Below are 24,210 nucleotides of genomic sequence, written 5' to 3' on the forward strand. Positions count from 1 at the left end.
TCAAAAGCAAAGTCTTCACTTAGTTTACAGAAGAGTTCCATGCGGGTTGGCTAATACAAATTTGTACATGTAGAAGAATTCAATCTGAGATTTATTTTTATTGTTAAGTGTTACCTGGGTAGCAAGGATGTGGGGAGACCTTGAATTTCTTCTCCATTTCTAACTCCTCCCATCTACCAAACCTAACTAAATATTTGTCAATGACAAATTGACTTTGGTCAATTCACAACAGCTCTGTAAATGCAGAAACTTCAGATTAATGGCTAAGAAAGATTGCAGAGAATACTTGGTAACAAAACACTTATGCTTTAGTGTATCAGAGGTTAGGAATGCACAGTGTGTTATGTGCTCTTGCATAATCGTTTGCGCAAGTCTTCAGAGGATATTAATTATTAACCCACAGAATCATTTGAACACCCTGTGCCACTTTTGCCTTCAGGCATTTCAAAGGGTTGCCTCCTTCCTGAACCTGACAATAGACTCATTGGTTATTGTTTAGAATTGCCATGGTAAATGCTTATCTCCAAGTTATAAAAAACTGGACCATCTGTTTCTCACTTAGTCATTCCTCACCTAAAGGCTATCAGAATGCTACCAGTTCTTTAGAATTCCAGAAAAAAATAGTTCAGGGAGGTTGCCTTTGATATTTATCATTATAATTTTGCCTCCACGTGTAAAACAAACCCCTAAAAGACAGTTAAAACATTGAACAATTTTTGTAACACTTAGTGTTTTATTTGACTAATTTTATAGATACCTTTTATTATGCTCTACTTTTTTTTCTCCTCAGCCATCAGCTCCAATGAAACATATTTTTTCTCTATGGGGAGCACCCATGTTTCCTAGGACATTTTTCTCCAAGTAGAGAAAACTAGATCATGGTTTTACCATACAATTGTTATATGTTTTCATATTAATCCTTTACATAATTATCTTACAAAAGGTAACAATTATGTACATAAAAATTCTACTCCTGGATGAAGTATACAATCTCTAGCTAGACCTAGAAAATAATATTTGTACAGTATTTTCCAATTCACAAAGAGTCTCTGCATGTATGATCTTCTTCACTATACATAAAAACAATATGATGTGAAATTATTAATATATAATTATTGTTTATGTTATTGTCAATATTTTACAGATGAAGACACGGATATTCAAAGGCATTAGTGACTTATCCAAGGCTACCTAGCTAGTAAATGCCAAAATACAAATTTATTATCTGACTGTTCTTTCCTGTATCCCTTATAGCCTTCTTAAACTTTCTTTTCTGTTGTCCTATATGTCAGACTCTATGCTTGTCTTTTACCTCTGTCCCCAGCTCAGGGTACACTGGTGTACTTAAGTCCATTTGCAAAGTCCAAGCAATATCATTTGCTTTCAATCCAGAAAGGGTCCAGAAGTGCTCTGGAGCCAGAGTGCCCTGAGGGCATTGCTATAGCACATCCAGCACGGTGATCATCAGTTAGCAGACGGTATCTTCACACACAGAGGAGCCCGGAGGAGCTGCCTGCACAAGTGAGTCATCCCTAAGGGGAGTGGGGATGGGGATGGGCATCTTCTAGTAAAACCACTGCTCTTGGCACTCCATGATGCCCCTATGGTTGTCCTCTACTCATTCAAGGCCTCAGAGCCTCTTCATTCTGAGAGCCACGCTTGAACCAGCAAACTCCCTTTCAGAATGTGACTCTCTGCTCTGTTCTTATAAATGTGGCTTCTCTCTTCCCTACATACAAGCCTACAACATGCTTTTTTTCACAACAAGAGATCCTGACCTAGAATTCATGGAATTAACTCAAATGAAGTACAAACTGTTGTATGTATCTACATAAGTATGTTTTTCTTTTCTTTTCTTCCCTTCTTTTTTTGTTTTTCTTTTTTTAGACAGTGTCACACCCTGTTGCCTAGGCTGGGGTGCAGTGGCACAATCTCAGCTCACTGCAACCTCCGCCTCCTGGGTTCAAGTGATTCTTCTGCCTCAGCCTCCCCAGTAGCTGGGATTACAGGCACCCACCACCACACCCGGCTAATTTTTGTATTTTTAGTAGAGAAGGGGTTTCAACATGTTGACCAGTCTGGTCTCGAACTCCTGACCTCACATGATTCACCCACCTTGGCCTCCCAAACTGCTGGGATTATAGGCATGAGCCACCGTGCCCAGCCTATGAAAAACATAAGTGTGTTTTTCAGAAGAGAAGATTTTAGCTTTTATCATATTCTCAAAGGGGCCTGTGGTTACAATAAATAAATAAATAAAATAAAAATTTTCTAATAATATTTAGAGTGAGTGATAGATCTAGAAACCAGACTCAGGCCATTTCACTCTAAAGTGCTTATGACTCAGTTCTTTCTTGATTTTTCACTTTCTAACTGGATGACCCTGAACAATTTATTCAACATTCCTGAGTCCAATTTATTTTTGACAGTCATTCCAGACTTCCATTTCCACGAATATGGCTTAGGCACAGTTTTCCTATTCCTATTGATAAGTACAATAAACGCCCCAGACATTATGTATTAAGCAAATGTAAGAAGACTATAAAAGGAGAAAAGATAAAGACAAGCCAGTTCGGGATGCCTAGACCTAGGGAAATCACATGGCAGTAATTGTCATGGGCTTTCTTTTTGGTTCACATATCTCAGACAGGAAGCTGAAGAAACCGGAAACCTATGAACACTAATAGGCAAGAGAAAATAAAATTTAAGCTCCAACAAAAGCTTCTTCTCTCTAGCCGAACATTAGGAAATAGGCAACCTATCAAGACAGAAACATTTTACACAATAAGTTCTCCAACAAAATACCACATGAAATACTGTGGCCCCAGACCTATCTATGCCAGTAAAAGATGAACGTGGAGCCTAGATTTCCACCCTTGTGAGTCTGTAATGAGGAACCCTAACACTTCTACTAGGATAGCTTCAAAGAAGGCCAAGTCAGAAGAAAGAATTTTCATCCCTGCTGGCCAGTAATGATATCCCCACTCTGTTCCCCTCTGCTTTCGTGATGGCAATGCAGACCACATGAGCAGCTTGGACCACATCCAGCAGTAACAAGGTGTCTCTAACCTTCCTCACTGTGGTGGTATCAGAAGAGACCTATTGGAAATTTAGGACTTTATTGCCTAGAGTAATGAGACCACTACTACATCAGTGGAGACCACGTGGGGAGCTGGAACTCCAACCTGCACCCAGCAATAATGAGATGCTTCCCTCCCCACTGCCTCTACCACACAAGTGTCATTGGAGGTAAAGGAGGGAACCCAGACCTCTTCTGGCAGTAACAAGGTGGTAACTACTAGCAGTAACAAGGTGGTGCCTACCATCTCAGTGAAGCAGGGTCAAAAATGTTAAAACAAATGCTTTGTAATAAGATTGTAAATCATGTAACATGATGCAAAAATGTCCACGTTTCAATAGAATATGATTCATCATGCCATGAACCAGGAATATCTCAAACTTAATGAAAAAAAGATAGTCAATAAATGCCAACACCAAGAAAACAGAAATGTTAAAATTATCTGCTAAAAATTTTAAAGCACCTATGATTAAAATGTTTGAACAAGCAACTAGGACCAATGCCAGGAACAAAATTACAAAGTCTCAACCAAGAAATAGAAAATCTCAGCAAAGAAATAGAAAGTATAAAAAAGAAACACATGGAGATTTAAAATGAAAAATATAATAACTGAAATAAGAATCTCAGTTGATGGAATAAAAAACAGGTAGAAGAGGATTGAGGAAAGAATAAAGGAACTGGAAGATAGCACAATATAAATTGTCCAATCTGAGCAAAAAAGAGAAATAGGCAGATAAAAAGAGCACAGTCTTAGGGATCTGTGAGACTATAACAATATATCTAGTACTTATGATACCAGAGTCTTGAAAGGAGAGAAAGAGGGAAGAACTGAAAACATACTTGAAGAAATAATGGCTGAAAACTCCCCAATTTTGGAAAAGACATAAACTTATAGATTCAAGAGGCTGAACAAAGCCTGAAAATAATAAGGCTAAATAAATTGATGTCAAGATACATGATAATTAAAATTTTCAAAGCTAATGACAGAGAAAATATTGAAGCAGCCTGAGTAAAACACTTTACTTATAGATGAAAAATAAGGATGATGGCAAATTTATCTTCCTAACTACGAAGGTAAAAATGAAGTGGCATAATATGTTCAGGCACTGAAAAAAAAAAAAAAAAACCCTGCAAAGCCAGAATCCTATATTTAACACAAAATATCCTTTAGAAAAAAAAGAAATTCAAGTCATTCACAGATGAAATATAATTAAGAGAATTTGTTGCCCAAAGACCTATCCTAAAAGATGTTTTTTAAACAGGAAGAGAATGATAAAAGAATCTCGGAAATCAGAAAGCGAAAAAGTACAATACAAAGAGTAAAAATATGAGTGAACACAGTAAATTTTCCTTCTCTTTTTGAATTTTCTAAATCATGTTTTATTATATAGCACCATCTGATGTGGCTCTAAATCTATATAGAGGAAATATTTAAGATAATTATTATAAATGGAGGAGGGTTAAAGATGAAAATACAGGTGATAGTTCAGCATATAATTCAAATTGATAAAATATTGGCACCAGTAGACTGCAATAAGTTATGTATATATCCAGTAAAACCACAAATAAGCTGTACAAAGAAATGTACTCAAAATGCTATAGGCCAAGCAAAATAGAATTTTTGGAAAAAATGTTTGAGTAAGGCAGAAAAATGTAAACAAAAAAACAATAATCAGAAGAAATAAATAGGAAAACAAAAGTAGACTTAAGTACTAGCTTATCAATAATCACATTGAATATAAATAGTCTAAATATACTAATTTAAAAACAGATATTGGAAAGAGTGTGTTAAAAATGACCATACTACATCCTATCTACAATAAACCTACTTCAATATAATGATATGGGCAGGTGAAGCTAAAATTATAGAAATGTAGGTATCATGCAAATATTAATTAAAGAAAAGGAGGAGTGGTTATACCAATAGTTGATAAAGTAGATTTCAGAGCAAAGAAAATTACCAAAGACAAAGAGAGACATTAAATAACAATATACCATCAATTCACCAAGAAGACATAGCACTCCTAAATGTATATGTACCAAACAACAGATCTGCAAAGTATGTTAACCAAAATGGATAGAACTGAAAAGAGAAATAGATAAGTCAATAATTATAGTTAGAGACTTTAACACATCTCTTTCACTAACTGATTGAAAAACTAGACAAAATCAGCAAGGATAGAGAAGAATACAATAATGCCATTGACTGACAGGAATGAATAGACATTTATAGAATACTTCCCCAAACAACAGCAGGATATAGATTCTTTTGAAGTGCCCACAGAACCTCTTCCAAGATAGAATATCCTGGGTCATGAGACAAACCTCAACAAATTTAAAAGATCCAAAATCATACAAAGTATATTTTGAGACTACAATAGAATCAAATAGATATCAATAACAGAATGATAATAGAGAAATCTTCAAACACTTGGAAACCAAATGACATACTTCTGAATTATATTAGATCAAAGAAGAAGTCTAAAAGGAAATGAAATAATACATTAAACTGAAGAAAAGTAAAAATACAACATGTTAAAATTGTGAGACACGGTTAAAGTAGTGCTGAGAGGAAAACTTATAGTACTAAACACATAAATTAGAAAAAAGGAAAATTCTCCAATAAATAATCTAAGCTTTCACCTCAAGAACCTTGAAAAACAGAAACCAAATAAATACAGAGCAAGCAGAATAAATGATGCAATAAAGATAACAACAGAAATCAATAAAATTGAAAATAGAAAACTATAGAAAAAAATCAGTGAAACAGAGAACAGTTTATTGGAAAAGATAGATAAAATTGACAAAACTCTAGCAAGCTTGACAAAGAAAAATGGAGTGAAAACACAAATTACCAATATCAGGATGAAATGGGGATGCCACCACAGACTCTGCAGACATCAAAGGATATTGGAACACTACGGACAATTCTACCCATATAATTTGACAACTTAGATAATAGGGATCAATTCCTTGAAAAGCATCAACTGCCCCAACCCACTAACCATAAAATAGATAATGTGAATAGATCTATAACTATTAAGCAAAGTGAATTTGTAATTTTAAAACTCCAAAAAGGAATTTTCTGTCCCAGATGGTTTCACTGAAGGATTCTACCAAGAGTTTAAACAATTAACACCAATTCTATGCACTCCATTCTGGAAAACAGAAAAGGAGGGAGCACTTTCCAGTTCATTTACTGTAGCTGGTATTGTCCTAATACAAAAACCAGACAAAGACAGTACAAAAAAATTAAAGGTTAATACACTTATGAATATAGATGCAAAAATCCTTAATGCAATATTAGCAAATGTCATTCAACAACATAGTAAATGAGTGAAATACCATGACCAAATGTATGAACACAAAATGGTTCAATATCATAAATCGATTAATGTAATCCATCAAATCAATAGGCTACAAAATAGAAATTATATAATTACATCAATTCACATAGAAAAAGCATTTGACAAAAGTAAATATCCACTTCTGATTTTTAAAAAACTCTCAAAAATAGCAATGTAGGAGAACTTATTTAACTTTATAAAGAGCATCCATAAAAAACTTGTAAAAACAAGGAAGAGTGTCCACTGTCACCATTCTTATTCAACATAGTGCTAGATTTTTAGCCAGTGCAAAAAGGCAAAAATAAATAAATAAATAAATAAATAAATAAATAAATAAATAAATGGCATACAGATCAGAAAGGAAAAGTGAAAACTGTTCTAATTTGTTATTGACAAGCTACAAAATAAAAACAACTCCAAGAAATAATAGGTGCCTCAAAAATGAACTGAAATACTGGGGTGTAAATTGAACAACATATAGAACTTGTGTGCTAAAAACCAGACAACATTGCTGAAAGAAATTAAGAAAGATCATAAATGGAGAGATATGTCATGTCCACAGATTGTAATACTCAAAATAGTAAAGATGTCAATTCTTAAAAGATGCCAGTTCTTAAAGATGTCAATTTAAGAATTGACATCTTTAGTGTGTTTCCTATCAAAATATCAGCAATATTTTTATAGATATAAAATATTAATAGAAATTGAATTCCAAAATTTATATGGAAAGGCAAAGAAATTAGCTAAAACAATTTTGAAAGAAAATAATAGAGGTAAAGAAATCAGTCTTCAAGCTACAGTAATCAAGACCAGAAATAAAGCCCAGAAGTAGACTCACATAAATATGCCCAAATAGTTTTTTACTAACATACAAAAGCAATTTAATTGAGGAAAGATAGCCTTTTCAACAAATGGTGCTGGACCATTTGGACTTTGGATTTCCATATGCAAAAAACCCCACACACATACACACACATGCACACACACAAACCCTCAACCTAACTCATATTTTATACAAAAATTAACTCAAAATGAATTACAGACTTAATGTAGAAAGTACAGCTATTAGAGTTTTAGGAAAATAAACATAGGAGGATAAATCTTTGGAATCTAGCTTTAGGCAAAGAGTTTATAGTCTTGAGAAGAAAGGCACATTCATAATAGAAAAAAATTAATAAATTAAATTTCATAATTTAAAAGTTTGCTCTGTGAAGACCTTGTTAAGAAGAAAAAAAAAGACAAGCTATAGAATGTGAGAAAACATTTGCAAACCACATATGTGATATAGGACTAGTATCTATAATATAAAAAGAACTCTCAAAACTCAGTAGTACAAAGCAAATAATGAAACTAAAACATAGGCCAAAAACACAAGAGTACATTTCACCAAAGAATACATACAAATAGCAAATAAGCACATAAAAAGATGTTCAACATCTTTAGCCTTTAAAGAATTGCAAATTATAACCATGATGAAGTATCACTAAATACCTACAAGTATGGCTAAAATAAAACGTAACAACATTGTCTTTCTGTACTTAGATTTTTTTCACTTAGTAGAGTGTCTTCCAGTTTCATTCATGTTGTTACATATAACAGGATTTTCTTCTTTTTAAAAGCTGAAGAATATTTCATTGTGCACATAAATGTGTGTGTGTGTGTGTGTGTGTGCATGTGTTTATCCATTCATCCATTCATCTGTCAATGGACATTTAGGCTGATGTCATATTTTTTTCTACTATGAATAATGCTGTAATGAACATAGGAGTGAAAATATCTTTTTGGAATACTGATTTCATCTTTCCTTTGGATATATACCCAAAAGTGGGACTGTTGGATCTTACAGTAAATCTCACTTCTATGTAAAATCTAAAAAACTTGGACTCATAGAAGCAGAGAGTACAATCGTGATTGCCAGGGGTTGAAAGTGGGGGAAATGGAGAAATATTGGTCAAAGGCACAATGTTTCAGTTATGCAGGATAAATAAATTCTAGAGATCTAATGTATAGCATGGTGTTTATAAGAAATAATAATGCATTTTATATTGAAATTTGCTAGGAGACTAGATCTTAAATGTTCTCACCACAACCACACACACACAAATGGAATTATGTGAGGTAATGAATATGTTCATTAGCTTGGTAGTGGTACATATACCAAAACATCATGTTGCATACTTTAAACGTATACAATTTTTATTTGTCAATTATGCCTCAATAAATCTGAAAAAAGTAATGATAACATCAAATTCTAGAGAGAATAAAGAGAAATCGATTCACTCAGACATCGTTGGTGGAAACGTAAAACAATACAGCCATTTTAGAAAACAGTTTGGCAGTTTTAAAAATAAACATGCAATTTCCATGTAACCCAACAATTTCACCCCTGGATACATATTCCAGAAAAATGAAGATGTGTGTGCCCACAAAAAAATGAACACGAATGTTTATACCAGATAAATTCTAATAGCCTCAAGTTGGAAATAACACAGATGTCATTCAACTAGTGAATGATTAAACAAACTGTGATACATTTATGCCATGGGAATGGTACTCAGCAATAAAAGAAAATGAACTACCTGGATACATGCAGCAGCCCAGATACATATCCAGAGAAATACGCCAATGAATAAAGTTGATGGCAAAAACTTACATGCTATATGTTTCTATTTATAATACTCTTGAAATTACAAAATGATGGAAATAGAGAACACATTAGTGGTTGTCAAGGGTTAAGGAGGAGACAAGGCAGTAGGGAGTAGGTGTGACTATGAAGAGGCAACGTGTGGAAGCTGGGGGTGACAGATGTGTTCCGTATCTTGACTGTATCGATGCCAATATCTCGGCACTGCGTGCTATGGCGCTGCATTTTTGCAGTGTTATCACTGAGGGAAAACTCAATTGGGGTACATGGACTCTCTCTGCATTGTTTCTTATAACTATATGTGAACCTACGACTATCTCAAAATAAAAGTTTAATTTAAAAATCTTGTCTGTCAATGTTTTCTTGAAAATCAAATGTGATCATATCTATGAAAACTATAACTTATAAAGCACAGATACATGTTGTTATATATACATGCACATATATATAACATAAAGGTTTTATATATATGTTTTATATATATATAACATTAAACTTTTTCTTTATAGGTATTTGAAACTGATATTTCATTATTCAATTGGACTCAATGCATTTTCAAGCATTTGTTTGCCGAGTTCTGCAATGTCCATGGAAAGAGAAATAGTTAATGAGGGTGCAGGCCTCATTCTAATTATAATGAGAAATAGATAAGAACACTCTTGGGTTAACACACACAATATGGCCTTTGTGTTTGAGGATGTTGCTGCCAACAAGATAATTAACTATCAATGATGCAGCAGCGAATGGATTCCAAAATTGGCCTCAAAAGTGATGGCTGGAGATCACTGACCAACTATAGCAAAGATTACGTAAGAGAAGGCTTATAAATGATTAAACTTAGTGCCAAGTACATAGTAGGTATACAACAAATATCTGTTGACTGAATGAATGCCATACTACTAAGTAAGTGATAGCAGTTTGCACTGCAATTAAATCTGCACTAGAATGTCCTGCAGACACCTCAAATTTATCATGTTTCTCCCAGAACTGGCATCTTTGCCTCTGCAATCAAATCAGACATTTCTCTGGCATTCATTTCTTAACAAATGACGCGAACATCTACCGACATTAGTTCCATCATGCCAGCAAGCTTGAGGTCTTTCTAGACTGCTCTTCCATACCCAGTGTCAAACTGGAAATTGAGCACTTAGCATCTCCTTAATTGTCCACCTTCCCCACCCTCACTAACTCTGGCTTCCTTCCTTTGTCATTTCTCAATGGGAAATTTCACATTGCCTCTATCTTCAACAGTCAGAGTGACTCATCTTGTGGAAAGCTGTCCTGATCAGATCAAATTAAATATTTTTAAGATAACATTAATAACCATTTGTTGAGCTCTTGCATTACTATATACTATACTAAGCTCCTTTCATACACTAACTGTGAGGGTGGTTTACAAGGTATTTTGATTGCCTTCCCAAGTGAATCTAACCCATTCCCACCCCTGTCCTTAACCTCACATAATTTTCCTTTCTGGATTTCCTTCCATATTTTGTTCAAGTGTTTTTTCACTGTAAAACCACATATCCTAGAAAAAGAGCCTCTTCCCTGAACATTTCAGAGGATAAATATTAATTAGTTTGGGCCAATCATGCCATTTTACTAGCTTTCACATCTAGAGGTTAAGACATGGCAATTCAGGCCAAATAAGAGGAAGTTTGCTGATAGTGGGTAGATGGGAGAAGAGTGGATTCTGACAGAATTTTGTTGCTCTTAACAAGAGATGCATGACTTTCTTTTTTTTTTTTTTCAAAAATATACTTGATTGCTTAGAACAGTTATAGATTTATAGAAAAATGGAAAGACAGTACAAAGAGTTCCCATATACCTCCCACACACTGTCCCCTATAATTAACATCTTTACTTTCCCTTTGAGGTCTGCTGACATGGCTGTATGAGGAGATGGATGGATCCCCTGTAGCCATCTAGCAAACATGAAGGTAACACTGAGGGCAAACACCAACATAGCACAAGGAATGTGTTTATGACCTCACAAGTACGGTATAGCAGAGCTTGAATTCAAGCCCTATGTAATTCCAAGATTATGTTTTGATTATGCAATTCTTATCACACAATATTGCATTTATTCATCACATCACTATCTCCTTTCCTAGACTATAATTGCCATATAGGTAAATTTTATACAGTCTAATGTGTGATTTCTTCCAGTACAAGAACCATATATTTTCATATGGCTGGACATAATATTAGGGCAAGTAAACAGTATGCTTAACCTGGCTAGCCATAAGTAGAAAGCTGAAACTGGATCCCTTCCTTAAACCTTATACAAAAATTAATTCAAGATGAATTAGAGACTTAAATGTTAGACCTAAAACCATAAAAACTCTAGAAGAAAACCTAGGCAATACCATTCAGGACATATGCATGGGCAAGGACTTCATGTCTAAAACACCAAAAGCAATGGCAACAAAAGCCAAAATTGACAAAGGGGATCTAATTAAACTAAAGAGCTTCTGCACAGCAAAAGAAACTACCATCACAGTGAACAGGCAACCTACAGAATGGCAAAAAATTTTTGCAATCTACTCATCTGACAAAGGGCTAATATCCAGAACCTACAAAGAAGTCAAACAAATTTACAGGAAAAAAACAAACAACCCCATCAAAAAGTGGGCAAAGGATCTGAACAGACACTTCTCAAAAGGAGACATTTATGCAGCCAACAGACACATGAAAACATGCTCATCATCACTAGCCATCAGAGAAATGTGAATCAAAACCACAATGAGATAACATCTCACACCAGTTAGAATGGTGATCATTAAAAATACAGGAAACAACAGGTGTGGGAAAGGATGTGGAGACATAGGAACACTTTTACACTGTTGGTGGGACTGTAAACTAGTTCAACCATTGTGGAAGACAGTGTGGCGATTCCTCAAGGATCTAGAACTAGAAATACCATTTGACCCAGCCATCCCATTACTGGACATAAACCCAAAGGATTATAAATCATGCTGCTATAAAGACACATGCACAAGTATGTTTATTGCAGCACTATTCACAATAACAAATACTTGGAACCAGCCCAAATGTCCATTAATTACAGACTGGATTAAGAAAATGTGGTACATATACACCACGGAATACTATGCAGCCATAAAAAAGGATGAATTCATGTCCTTTGTAGGGACATGGATGCAGCTGGAAACCATCATTCTCAGCAAACTATCACAAGAACAGAAAATCAAACACCACATGTTCTCACTCATAGGTGGGAATTGAACAATGAGAACACTTGGACATAGGAAGGGGAACATCACACACTGGGGCCTGTTGTGGGGTGGGGCGAGTGGGGAAGGATAGCATTAGGAGATATACCTAATGTAAATGACGAGTTAATGGGTGCAGCAAACCAACATGGCACATGTATACATATGTAACAAACCTGCACGTTGTGCACATGTACCCTAGAACTTAAAGTATAATAAAAAAGAAAAAAAAAAAAAAGAAATACTGCTTTATCTCCCTTAGCAGGGAACATTCTGCTGGTCCCTTATGGATTTGTTTCACTCTTTACCCCAAATAACAGACATAAGGTTTGTATGAGATTGACTAAACCCCTAGCTCTAGCAGTCACAATTGGCCCAAGTCAATCAAGATAATTCCATCCTTTTTTCTGACATTTTTAGTTTGAAGATCATAATATGACGAAGGATGATATAATCAATGTGAATTTCTAATTAATGGTTGAGATGAAAGTAATCTCCTCCACCTAGAAGTGAAGAAGAAGGTCCGGAGTCGTAGAAATCACTGGTAACTTTCTTCTTATCATTCCTACAGGAGGGAAGCCAGCTTAAGGATGAAGAAAACACACAGAGGAAGTAAAGCTAAGAGAATTGCAGGAAAATGAGACCTGATGACATTGTGGACCTTTGAATCAAACTTAAAACCTGCCCTAATTCTGAACTTTTCAACCTCATGAGTCAATACATTTCCTTATATTAATCAATCTGAATAGGGCTTTCTATAACATGCATATAAGGAGTCCTTACTGACACAATCTTAATTACTTCTTAAAATCTATTTTAGATAAAATATCACACTGGCAAATAATGTAAATATAAACTCCAGTCTGTATTATCTAGCAATAATAATAGCACTTATTACATATATACCTTTTTAGTTATATTCTTGAAGCATTACAATTGTATACCTAATATTACATTGCTTGGTATAAACCATTTAAGAATTTTAGGAAGTGGTCAAATGTGAATATTAACTTAAAAAAAAAGAAAAAAGAAAATTTGGTCTATGTATAATTCATTTGTCTTTAGGTGTCAGTCAAATCATGATTTGAGTATAAATACATATCCTTTGTATTAAAAAGAAACAAGATCAGTGTTTCATTGCCAGTGTTTCATTCATGACACTCCTATTCATTATGTAAACTTAAATCATATAGTCCTTGGAGCTCAGTTTCCTTCAATGAAGTATTTTTGTGAAATGATTTATGTGTGTATTATATATATATATATTTCTGATTATGAAATTTGTGTTTTCTTTATGAAGACACAAGTCTGAGCTTTTAAGATCTTGACATTACATTTGTTGAATGAATAAATATGGCAAAGATTTTTGGTAAGATTTCATAAGGAGTTCAAAAAGACCTCAAAGTCAAACTGTTACATGGAGAATCTGCTTTTGGAAAAATTTATTTATTGGAGATGAAGAAGTGGAGATGCAACTTAAATATTCTGGTTCAAAAATTGAAATCCGTATGCCATATATTAACAGGCAAGGAATAGAGAGAAAGGTGCAAAAACTCATTCTTTGACTATGATGTTGAAAGTGAGTTCAATAGCCATGAGACTGCTATTGAAGTGAGCGTCACAATGCTTTGAAACAAGTAGACTCTTCTATTTGTCTTTATAAAAACTTGCCTTGATTCTTAAGAGAGTTTTACAACCTTCTACAATAAAAACTTAACCATCAGGCAATAATGACTACTTGGTCTTGTTCATAACTTGTAGTTTAATGACTTTAATGCTGCCTATCTACTTTTATCTCTCTGATTCTTCCGCTGGACTTTGCCCTTTTGATAAAGAATTAATGTTTGAACAAGTCTTCAAAAGAAATGGTGGGGCAAAAGAGAGGAAGGGGAGTGGTAGGAAATGAGAATAGAGTGTAGCCAAGGCTGATAATAAAGAAGTTTATTCTATCAAGAAAGCTCTAGTGTGCCTCTGATGGAACCTAAGCAAAGGAGAGCTCCTTGGTTTTCAGGTTTAATTATTCCCTTAGTGGAGCCTGGTGCAGTCCTAAAAGAGATTTCCTCCCTAAACTTCTCCTTATTCCCATATGGCCTAGTTTACTCATTCTTTGCTGTACCTAGTCTTTTTTTTTTTTTTTTTTTTTTTTTTTTTTTTGAGACGGGGTCTCGCTCTGTCACCCAGGCTGGAGTGCAGTGGCCGGATCTCAGCTCACTGCAAGCTCCGCCTCCCGGGTTCACGCCATTCTCCTGCCTCAGCCTCCCGAGTAGCTGGGACTACAGGCGCCCGCCACCTCGCCAGGCTAGTTTTTTGTATTTTTTAGTAGAGACGGGGTTTCACCGGGTTCGCCAGGATGGTCTCGATCTGCTGACCTTGTGATCCGCCCGTCTCGGCCTCCCAAAGTGCTGGGATATGTATCCAGTCCTTACCACCAATCATGGGTGCTCCATGCTTTCTCACAGGCCAGGGATCTCCAAAGATTTTTGGTTGTATGCCTTTATCAATTAAAAAAAAAAAGGGAAAATACAAAAATTTTTCTCTCATATAAAATGAGACTGTTATGGCCAATATGGTGACTCCATGATATCATAAGCTCCTTATATCTTTCTGTCCCCATATCTCTCATGTGGCTTCTACCTTCTAAGTGAGAAGATGGCAACCGGAGTCCTGATCATCACATCTGGGTCCAAGAAGGGAAAACAAGAAGGATCCTATTGTTTTCTCATTTTAAGGAGACTTCCCAGAGGTTCCATCCAATAACTTCTAATTGTTCAGAATCTAATCACTTTACCATAACACAATTGTAAAGAAGACTGGGGAATATAATCTTTTAGCTGGGCGCACTACCACACCCAACAAATATCACAGAAGAAGAGAATGCTGTTTCTGCCATTTTGCTTCAGAATCTTGTTTTTTCTATTAATCATCAAAGCAGCCACAATTCTTTGCTAAAATATCCTTAAGAATATATTATTTCCTCTATGCACATCTTTCATTTTAACAATCTCCAAAATGTATTTCTTCAGTCATTGCTTCATCACAAAGGAAATGTAACGAATAACATAAGCTGAGATGAGTTAACACATTTATATGTTTATTCAGCTGATAAATCACCTTTCTACATTATGTGATTTGCTCTAACATTTGTCTCTTTTATATCTCCAGCAATGTCTTCTATGCATTTTTGAGTAAGTTTACTGACAAATGCTTTTTAATTTGTTGCTACATTGTACCTTGATGTTATTTCAGCCATTTTTACTATGCCATGGGAAAAAACCATTTATAATTATTGCATGTCATTTTGTAAAGTATTCAATTGAGCATATTATGATTTAACCTTCACTAGATTTCCTGGATGTTTGGCTTTTAGTTATCTAGATAATCATGATGTCTTCATACTAATATCACCTATAAATTCAACCGACTTCTTTGTAGGAAATTTTAGTATCTTGCTGCGGACCTGAACTTCATGTTAGTGACATGACACAGACCTGTGCCTTAAACTATTCAAATCAGTTCTGTTTAATAGCCATTTAATGTAAACTATGGTTGTAATTTAAAATTTTCTAGCGCCACATTAAAAAATATAAAAAGAAACATAAGATTATTTTTAATAATATCTAGCCTAATATATCCAAAAATTTCAAAACAAAATCAATAAAACATTTAGAGACATTTTAATTTTCTTGTACTGTCTTTGATTTTCATTTTATATTTTACATTTACAGTACATGTTAATTCAGACAAGTCACGTTTGAAGTACTCAATAGCTACCTGTGATGAAATGGCAATGGTATTGGTCAGCACAGGCCCAGATCTTACCATATCTATCTATGCCCTGAAGATGGGGACATGGGTCTCGTGACTCAAGATCAGTTCGTAAAATTCCATATCCCAAATAACCCCTTTAGGGATTAAGTTGTTTCTTCATTGTAATGTGTGATAGTGGCAATGATATTTGGTAATTTGACTCAACTCCTCCCCCTCCATTTCTCTCAGTGGTCTTACAATTTTATTAGTCAATATGACTTGGCTTGACTTCCTAGAATTCCTAAGGTGTATATGCAAATACTACCTCACAGACACACAAACTTTGCACATCTTCAATAATATTTAACCCAGAAACATCTCTTGTCCTTCACTGAGTGCAACATTCCTTTGTTCTGTCTTATACTAAACGTCTACTCCTTTCCTGTATACCTAGCTCATGCCATGTACCTTTTCTGACTCAGATTTCCCAATCAAAGACCAGTAGCTTCTATATCATTCCTTAGGAAACTTCAGGCTACAAGTAACAGAAAAACCTTACACGTAGTGTATTCAAACACAATAAATTGTGCTAATGCACACAACTAGAAGAACACAGACAGGTCAGGGGTCATGGCTTAATAATGGTTTCAGGCACTGTCTTAGGTTGGGGTTCCCAAGAAGTAGAATCTGGGACAGGGATTTGGGTCTACGTAGTTTGTGGAGGAAAAACCTTCAGGAGAAAGGAAGTGAGGAAAATAGGATGGGGCAGATGAGGAGCGACGCAGAGATGTGATTTCAGCTGGAACTGGCTTCTGCCTAATCCCACAGGGAACTCTGGGCAGAAATTACGCCACAAAATCAGTCCTGCCTTGAAGCAGGAAGGTGGTCTTCTGTACCCCTGTGGCAGTCAGTCATTTGCTGAGGGTTACTTCAGGGATGAAAGAGGTGCATAACTTCCAGCAGAGGGGAGTCGGGCTTCTCATCTGAAGGGAGAAATTCTTAGGAGGAAAGGACAGCTATTAGCAGTGGCATGCTTTAGTTGATTAGGAGATCAGGGCAAGGCACCCGCAGGATCCAATACAGCTGCATTTTTTCTGTGGTTCTCTTGGACATGTCCTCCTCTGTGTATGGATTTTATCTTCAGCATTTCCCCTCTCCCCTGGAAAACCTGCTTTTCTTATGCAGATCCTGGGGGAGTCAAAGTGTTAAATTTCCTATGAGTCCACAGGGGCTCAGTGGCTCACTCCTCTAATCCCAGCACTTTGGGAGTCAAGGCGGGCAGATCACATGAAGCCAGGAGTTAGAGGCCAGCCTGGCCAACATGGCGAAACCCCATCTGTACTAAAAATACAAAAATTAGCTGAACGTAGTGGTACCCACCTGTAGTCCTAGCTACTTGGGAGGCTGAGGCAGGAGAATTCCCCTGAACCTGAGAAGCGGAAGTTGCAGTGAGCTGAGATCCATCACCGCACTCCAGCCAGGGTGACTCGTCTCAAAAAATGAAAACAAAAATTCCTATGAGTCTCTCAAAAGAGTTAGGAAAACCTTCTTAGAAGCCCCCAACAAACTTCCTCTTGCTTCTGGGCCAAAATGTGGTCATATCATCATTCCCGAAGCTTTCTTTAATAAGGAGGATGGGATTAAATGTTGACCCATCAGTTTCACACCTTCGTGTAAGATCAGCTCTTACCAAGGGAGAAGTGGAATATGGTGTCAGCCTCAAGGTACACAACTCACAGCCAGAGAAAGTCTGAGAAACTAATTTGCGTTGAGATATAAACTATCGTTAATGGTTTCTGGGAAGGCTGTCTGTCAGGAATTTTTATCTCTCATAATACAAAAAGGAGAGGATTTAGCCAAAGAATATTGTCACACAGAACAAATGTGAGTTGTTACCTCTTTATTTTTCTAACAACTAAGTAAAAAGAAACATAAATAAAAAGGAGTTGAATTATGTGTAAGTATACACACACATAGATATGAACAAGTTTTATAGTTGATGAGCTGAAATTGTCAAAGCTTACCAGATCCTCTTAATATAAGAAAGTGTATACTTAGATATCTGCGTGTATTTTTATTTTCCATCCACTCTATAAAGTGAAGCAGATTGCATCATGAATTAGAAATCCTGTTTTTGTTGTTGTTGTTGTTGTTGTTGTTGTGTTTGGTGGTGGTATTTTTAACGTAGGATCTCATTCTGTTGCCTAGGCTGGATTGCAGTAGCAGGATCATAGCTCACTGCAACCTCAAACTCCTGGGTTCAAGCAATCCTCCCACCTCTGCCTCCTAAGTAGCTAGGACTACAGGTGTGTGCCACCAGGCCTGGCTAAGTTTTTAAAAATGTTTCCGGACTGGCCGGGCGCGGTGGCTCAAGCCTGTAATCCCAGCACTTTGGGAGGCCGAGATGGGCGGATCACGAGGTCAGGAGATCGAGAGACGATCCCGGCTAACACGGTGAAACCCCGTCTCTACTAAAAAATACAAAAAAATAGCCAGGCGAGGTGGCGGGCGCCTGTAGTCCCAGCTACTCGGTAGGCTGAGGCAGGAGAATGACGTAAACCCGGGAGGCGGAGCTTGCAGTGAGCTGAGATCCGGCCACTGCACTCCAGCCTGGGTGACAGAGCAAGACTCCGTCTCAAAAAAAAAAAAAAAAAAAAAAAAACAAAATGTTTCCGGACTATGTTGCCCAGACCAGTCTCGAACTCTTGGCCTCAAGCAGTACTCCTGCCTTGGCCTCCCAAACTGTTGCACATACAGGCAAGAGTCACCACACCCTGCCACAGAAATCCTAGGTTTTGTACTCAGCTGTACCACTTACTAGCTGTTGTGATTCTACTAAACTGATTTAACCTCTCTGAATTTCACTTTTTTTATTTCCAAAATAAGGAAAAAGATTTATCCGGCTTAGAGAAGGATACTGTGACACAATGAGTTGGTGAATGTAAAAGTGCCTTACAAAGTATGTGTTCACATATTTTATGATTTATTTATTACAGTATTATTACCATGGGGAATTGATTTATGGCAATATGATCTATAACATTTCTGGAACTCCAATAATATTCCAGGTCTGTATTGGGCCTGATGCTTTCAAATATAGTATCTATGTGCCCTCTTGAATCTCAGGGCCAGAACATGCACTGACCCAGAGAGCATGGTAAAAATGATGCCATGTGATTTTCAAGGCTAGGTTATTAAAGACTGTTCAGCTTCCACCTTCTTTGCTGAAACACTCATTGTAGGCATTCTGAGCTCTATATAAGAAGTGTGAGCAGCCTGATGTCTCCATGATGGAGAGGCCTGGAGGAGAAATCACCGAGAGAAGCCCTGAGACTACTTTGAGAGAGATGCCAATGAGCTTTAGCCATGAGTCACTCTGGCCCAGATATCAGACCTGAAAGTGAAGAAGTCTCCGGAGAATTCTAGCCTCCAGCCATTCAAGTCAACCTCAGCCATTCGAGTTTTCCAAGCTGAGGTTCCAGACATTGTGGAGTATAGTCAAGTCATGTTGGCCATGTCATCTGAACTCCTGACACACACAAAATTCATGAGCATAATAACATTCTCATTGTTACACCAAGTTACACCATACTCATAACAAACCACCAAGTGGTTTGTTATGCAGTAATAAATAACCAAAACAGTTTATTAGTAAAGTGTTTCGATTAGTAAACCATAAAACTCTGCATCATCTCTGTCAACTGAAGAATGATGACGTTCATAAATTTGGAAAGGAGAGCATTATTTCTCGTAAAGGTTTGCAGTCTGCAGGCTAGCCATCTTACAGGGAAGCCTCACTTCCGGCAAAATATGAGAACAAGCACTTTGAGGGAGGGTTAAAGGGAACAGGAATTTATGCCGAGCATAGTGGCTGAATTTACACAGTCAATAACCTGTAGGAGGAGTCATGAGTATTTCACGAAAGGAGAAACAAGGGCACGCACAACTGAGCTTCCTGCCTCTTCATGGGTTGCATGTTCAAAAAACAGCAGCCTTAGCATGATCCACAGGCCAGGGTGTGGTGGGGTTGGCCCTCTGACAGCAAAAGGTGAAGCAGAGGACAGGAACACCATCACTGTCCATTCTCTGTGAGCCAGCCAAGACCAGTCTGAAGATGGCGGTCAGTTTTTAGGAAGGGATGCATTGTGAAACTGGTGAGCTGTCCTGTTGAAACCACAAAGAGGGAGAGGGAGTCCAGTTGCAGCCTCAGATGACTAACTAAAGGCAATAAAGGAATGAATCCTTTATTGGTAGTTTTCCAGAGTTTGTTTCTGCTTACTTCTTAGGAAAGAATTCTGGTTAAAGTTTAACAAGGAAGGGGCACACTGAGGCATATCCAACCTCTGGTCCTGTTATGGCCAGGAACACAGTTTTGAAGGTTTCTTGAGTTACCTTGGCCAAGAGAGAGTCTGTTTAGTGGGTTGGGGGGTGGGGGATCTTATTTTTATTTCTCATCTCAATTTTTATAGATGGGAACCGGGAGGGAGAGAGCTTAAGTAACTTTTAGTCTTACTATTGATAATGGTAGATCCAGGATAGTAACTCAGGTCTGCCTTAAGGCAGAATCTATGTTTTTCTAACCACAGTGGGACTGACCTCTGGGGGACATGCATGGTCAGCCTGCTGAGTCCACAGGATGAAGAGCAGAAGGAGAAACATGTTTTTGCTTTCGTGTATGGAATTGCCTTGGCCAAGAGGGAGTCAGATCAGTGGACTGGGGGGTCGGGGATCTTATTTTTATTTCTCATCTCAATTTTTATAGATGGAAACTGGGAGGGAGAGAGCTTGAGTAACTTTTAGTCTTACTATTGATAATGGTAGATCCAGGATAGTTACTCAGGTCTGCCTTAAGGCAGAATCTATGTTTTTCTAACCACAGTGGGACCGACCTCTGGGGGACATGCATGGTCAGCCTGCTGAGTCCACAGGATGAAGAGGCAGAAGGAGAAACGTGTTTTTGCTTTGGTGTGTGTTTGTCTCCAGGATGTCTGCTGGATGATCATCCAGGAAGACCTCTGAATTTGTTATTATCTGCTTCAGACATCTTAATTAAATGCTTTAGAGGCCTCTACCATACAATCAAAACTCTAAGCACTCTTCTCCCTATGGGAAAAAAAAAAGTAAACTAAAATTCCTGTCCACTGTTAAGATTCCAGCTATTGATTTCTGCTCATTTTTAACTTACTTTCTCTCTGAGAGTGCAAGTCCCCCAACAAGAGAAGAATAAATAAGAGCAAGTCAGTGCCACCTGGGTGATAGAGGAGGAGGGGGTTAGAACACCCTGATAAGGGTCTGAGTTGATGGTTCAATAGGAGAAGGATTAAGAGAACTGAAGTTAAAACTTGTTTGAACTTGTAAAACCCTTTTTTGAAACTCCAGGAGAAGGCCTTTCATTTCACAGTGAACCTTGCTCCACATGTACTATCACAGTAAGAATAAGAAAAATAAAATGTAAGAGAGAGAAAACAAGAAGCAAAAGGATGTCAAATATTGAATATTTCATCAACTTTGTAAACAGAAAAGGAATTTTCTCCCTTAATTTTATTAAATAAAGGGACAGGCCCAGAGTGCTATATTTGAGGTGGCGGATAACTTATGGAGGCAGCGCCTGGAGAAGAAGCCTCCATTCTGTCTGTTGCTTTCACACTATATTGTCCCTATTTATTTTTATCCTATGCAACTGCTGTGAGTAATATCTGTGTAGCATAAGATCTGGTCACTTGTTTCTGTGAGGCTATATTTAGAATAAGAGTGGCCAACAGATTATTAGAGAAAGTGAGAAGTGGAGAAAGAGGGAATGCAGTCTGTTCAAAAGGTGAGACATATGTATCATCTTAGCAGGTGTAACTATCAAGTACCTGAATAATCTATGCAGGACTTCCATTCGGTGATTTACATATTTAACCTTCACAAAAACTCTCTGAGGCCAGTCTTCTTATCTGTATATTTATATGAAGCATTGACTTTTAAAGAGGTTATATTACCTTGGAAGTGGCAAAGATGAATACCTGTCCATCTTACCCCCAAGTCTATGTTTATTCCACTTTGCCGGTATTTCTCACGGTATATACAACATGCTTTTAGTAGACATGATATATTCCAATATTTATGTGCTTATTTTAGTGTGCATTAAAAAATGTAATTGGCACATAAAACCTTAATATTCATGAATATTCTTTCTTACAACATGGATAAGGTATGTATTTAAGTTTTTTTAAATAGAAATAGCTAGAGCAAAAATATTTACTAAATAATCATATAGAAATTAAAAAGCGAAGTGGCATGAAGTGATTAATGTTTGGGGAACTAGACTATTCTGGGCTCTCCTCATTTCATTGATTGGTTATTTGAGAATTTTGAAAGAATTTGTTCAGATTTACTGATAAAACACAAGTTAAGTTTTGATTTTACAGTGATATCAATAATATTAGGTTAGAATATGCTCTTAAAGAAAAGGTGGCTGGGCGCGGTGGCTCAAGCCTGTAATCCCAGCACTTTGGGAGGCCGAGACGGGCGGATCACGAGGTCAGGAGATCGAGACCATCCTGGCTAACACAGTGAAACCCCGTCTCTAATAAAAAATACAAAAAATTAGCTGGGCGAGGTGGCGGGCGCCTGTAGTCCCAGCTACTCGGGAGGCTGAGGCAGGAGAATGGCATAAACCCGGGAGGCAGAGCTTGCAGTGAGCTGAGATCTGGCCACTGCACTCCAGCCTGGGCGACAGAGCGAGACTCCGTCTCAAAAAAAAAAAAAAAAGAAAGAAAGAAAAGGTACCATTCCTTTCAAATGTATCTGTTTAATTTAGTAGGTATGTAAATTGCATGTATTCATGATCACAGATGAAAGCACTCTTCTTTTATTCATGCATTTATTCATCTATTCAGTGAAATTTATTGAGTATCTGAAATGTAGTAGAAATTAATTACACACATCCCATGTTTTGTAGGGGCTCACGTCTTCTAAGAAAGTCAATCATCTAAACATTTATTCATGACATAGTTATTTGTGGACAAAGTGCTATGGGATCTACCAAGGAGAGAATTACTCTTTACCTCTCTAGGAATGGGATCTCTGGGGAAACAACACAGTGCAAAGAATTTTATTTTAGATAATAAGCTGGCACTGAATTCAGTCCGGATCCAGCACAGTTGAAAATCTGCTACCTGCATCTGACAAATCATGGGATTATAGTTTGGGGTTAAGATAGTGCTTAACATTATAAAAGATCTAGCATGCCAGATGCGGTGGCTCATGCCTGTAATCCCAGCACTTTGGGAGGCCAAGGCAGGGGAATCAGTTGAGGTCAGGAGTTCAAGACCAGCCTGACCAACATGTAGAAACCCTGTTTCTACTAAAAATACAAAACAACCAGGAGTGGTGGTGCATGCCTGTAATCCCAGCTACTCGGGAGGCTGAGGCTGGGGAATCACTTGAACCCGGGAGGCGGAGGTGGCAGTGAGCTGAAATCATGCCACTGCACTCCAACCTGGGCAACAAGAGCGAAACTCCATCTCAAAAAAATATCTAGCGTAATTGATACCCAGAGCTGATTCTATCTTACTTAACAGCACACTTCTTTATAAGATAAAATCATTATCAATATTAACCCTGAAGTAAAAGAAATAACAATAAAACTGGCCAGAAAGGAAATACAGTATAATTAGATTAATATTTTTAATTATTTTAATGAATTCTTTGAACAAAGGGGAATATGTATACCATTATACTGGTCACTTATACTAATGAATAATTACATTAGTTTGGTTTTGAGTCTTAACTTCTGTCATTGTTGATGACTTCATCAAAATTAATCTTCTTCATCATACTCCTGCAGAAAAAATAGTCTAGTTAGGGCTTTTAACCTATTTCATTCACAGTTGATCCAATAATACATTTTATTAACTTTCATTTCAGACAACTTCTTTAACATGAAGCAAGATATACAAAATAGTTATGTAAAGTCTTAAACATAAGGATAAGTTTGGCAGAGATGATAAAAATTCCATTTTATAATAAATTTCAGAAAATGCCACTACCCATATCTTTGTTTCTTCTTCGATAGGGTAATTGATTTTAAACCTCTAAATATTTCTGCTCTTGAAGAATTGTAAACAGAAATTATAACACCATAGAATGACATATTAAAGTCACGTAAATTAT

General features: G+C 36.8%; 1 long non-coding RNA gene across 1 annotated transcript in view; it reads right to left on the reverse strand.

The window, feature by feature from the left end:
* Positions 1-23,753: 23,753 nt before the first annotated feature.
* Positions 23,754-24,210, reverse strand: part of LOC105470964 (uncharacterized) — a 52,080-nt gene continuing 51,623 nt past the window's right edge. Inside the window, exon 4 of the long non-coding RNA XR_980893.2 lies at positions 23,754-23,878. This is a non-coding gene — a long non-coding RNA (uncharacterized lncRNA). The remainder of the gene's footprint in view (positions 23,879-24,210) is intronic.

The sequence above is a fragment of the Macaca nemestrina genome, chromosome 2 (assembly GCF_043159975.1).
Source record: "Macaca nemestrina isolate mMacNem1 chromosome 2, mMacNem.hap1, whole genome shotgun sequence".
In the NCBI taxonomy this organism is placed as follows: domain Eukaryota; kingdom Metazoa; phylum Chordata; class Mammalia; order Primates; family Cercopithecidae; genus Macaca; species Macaca nemestrina.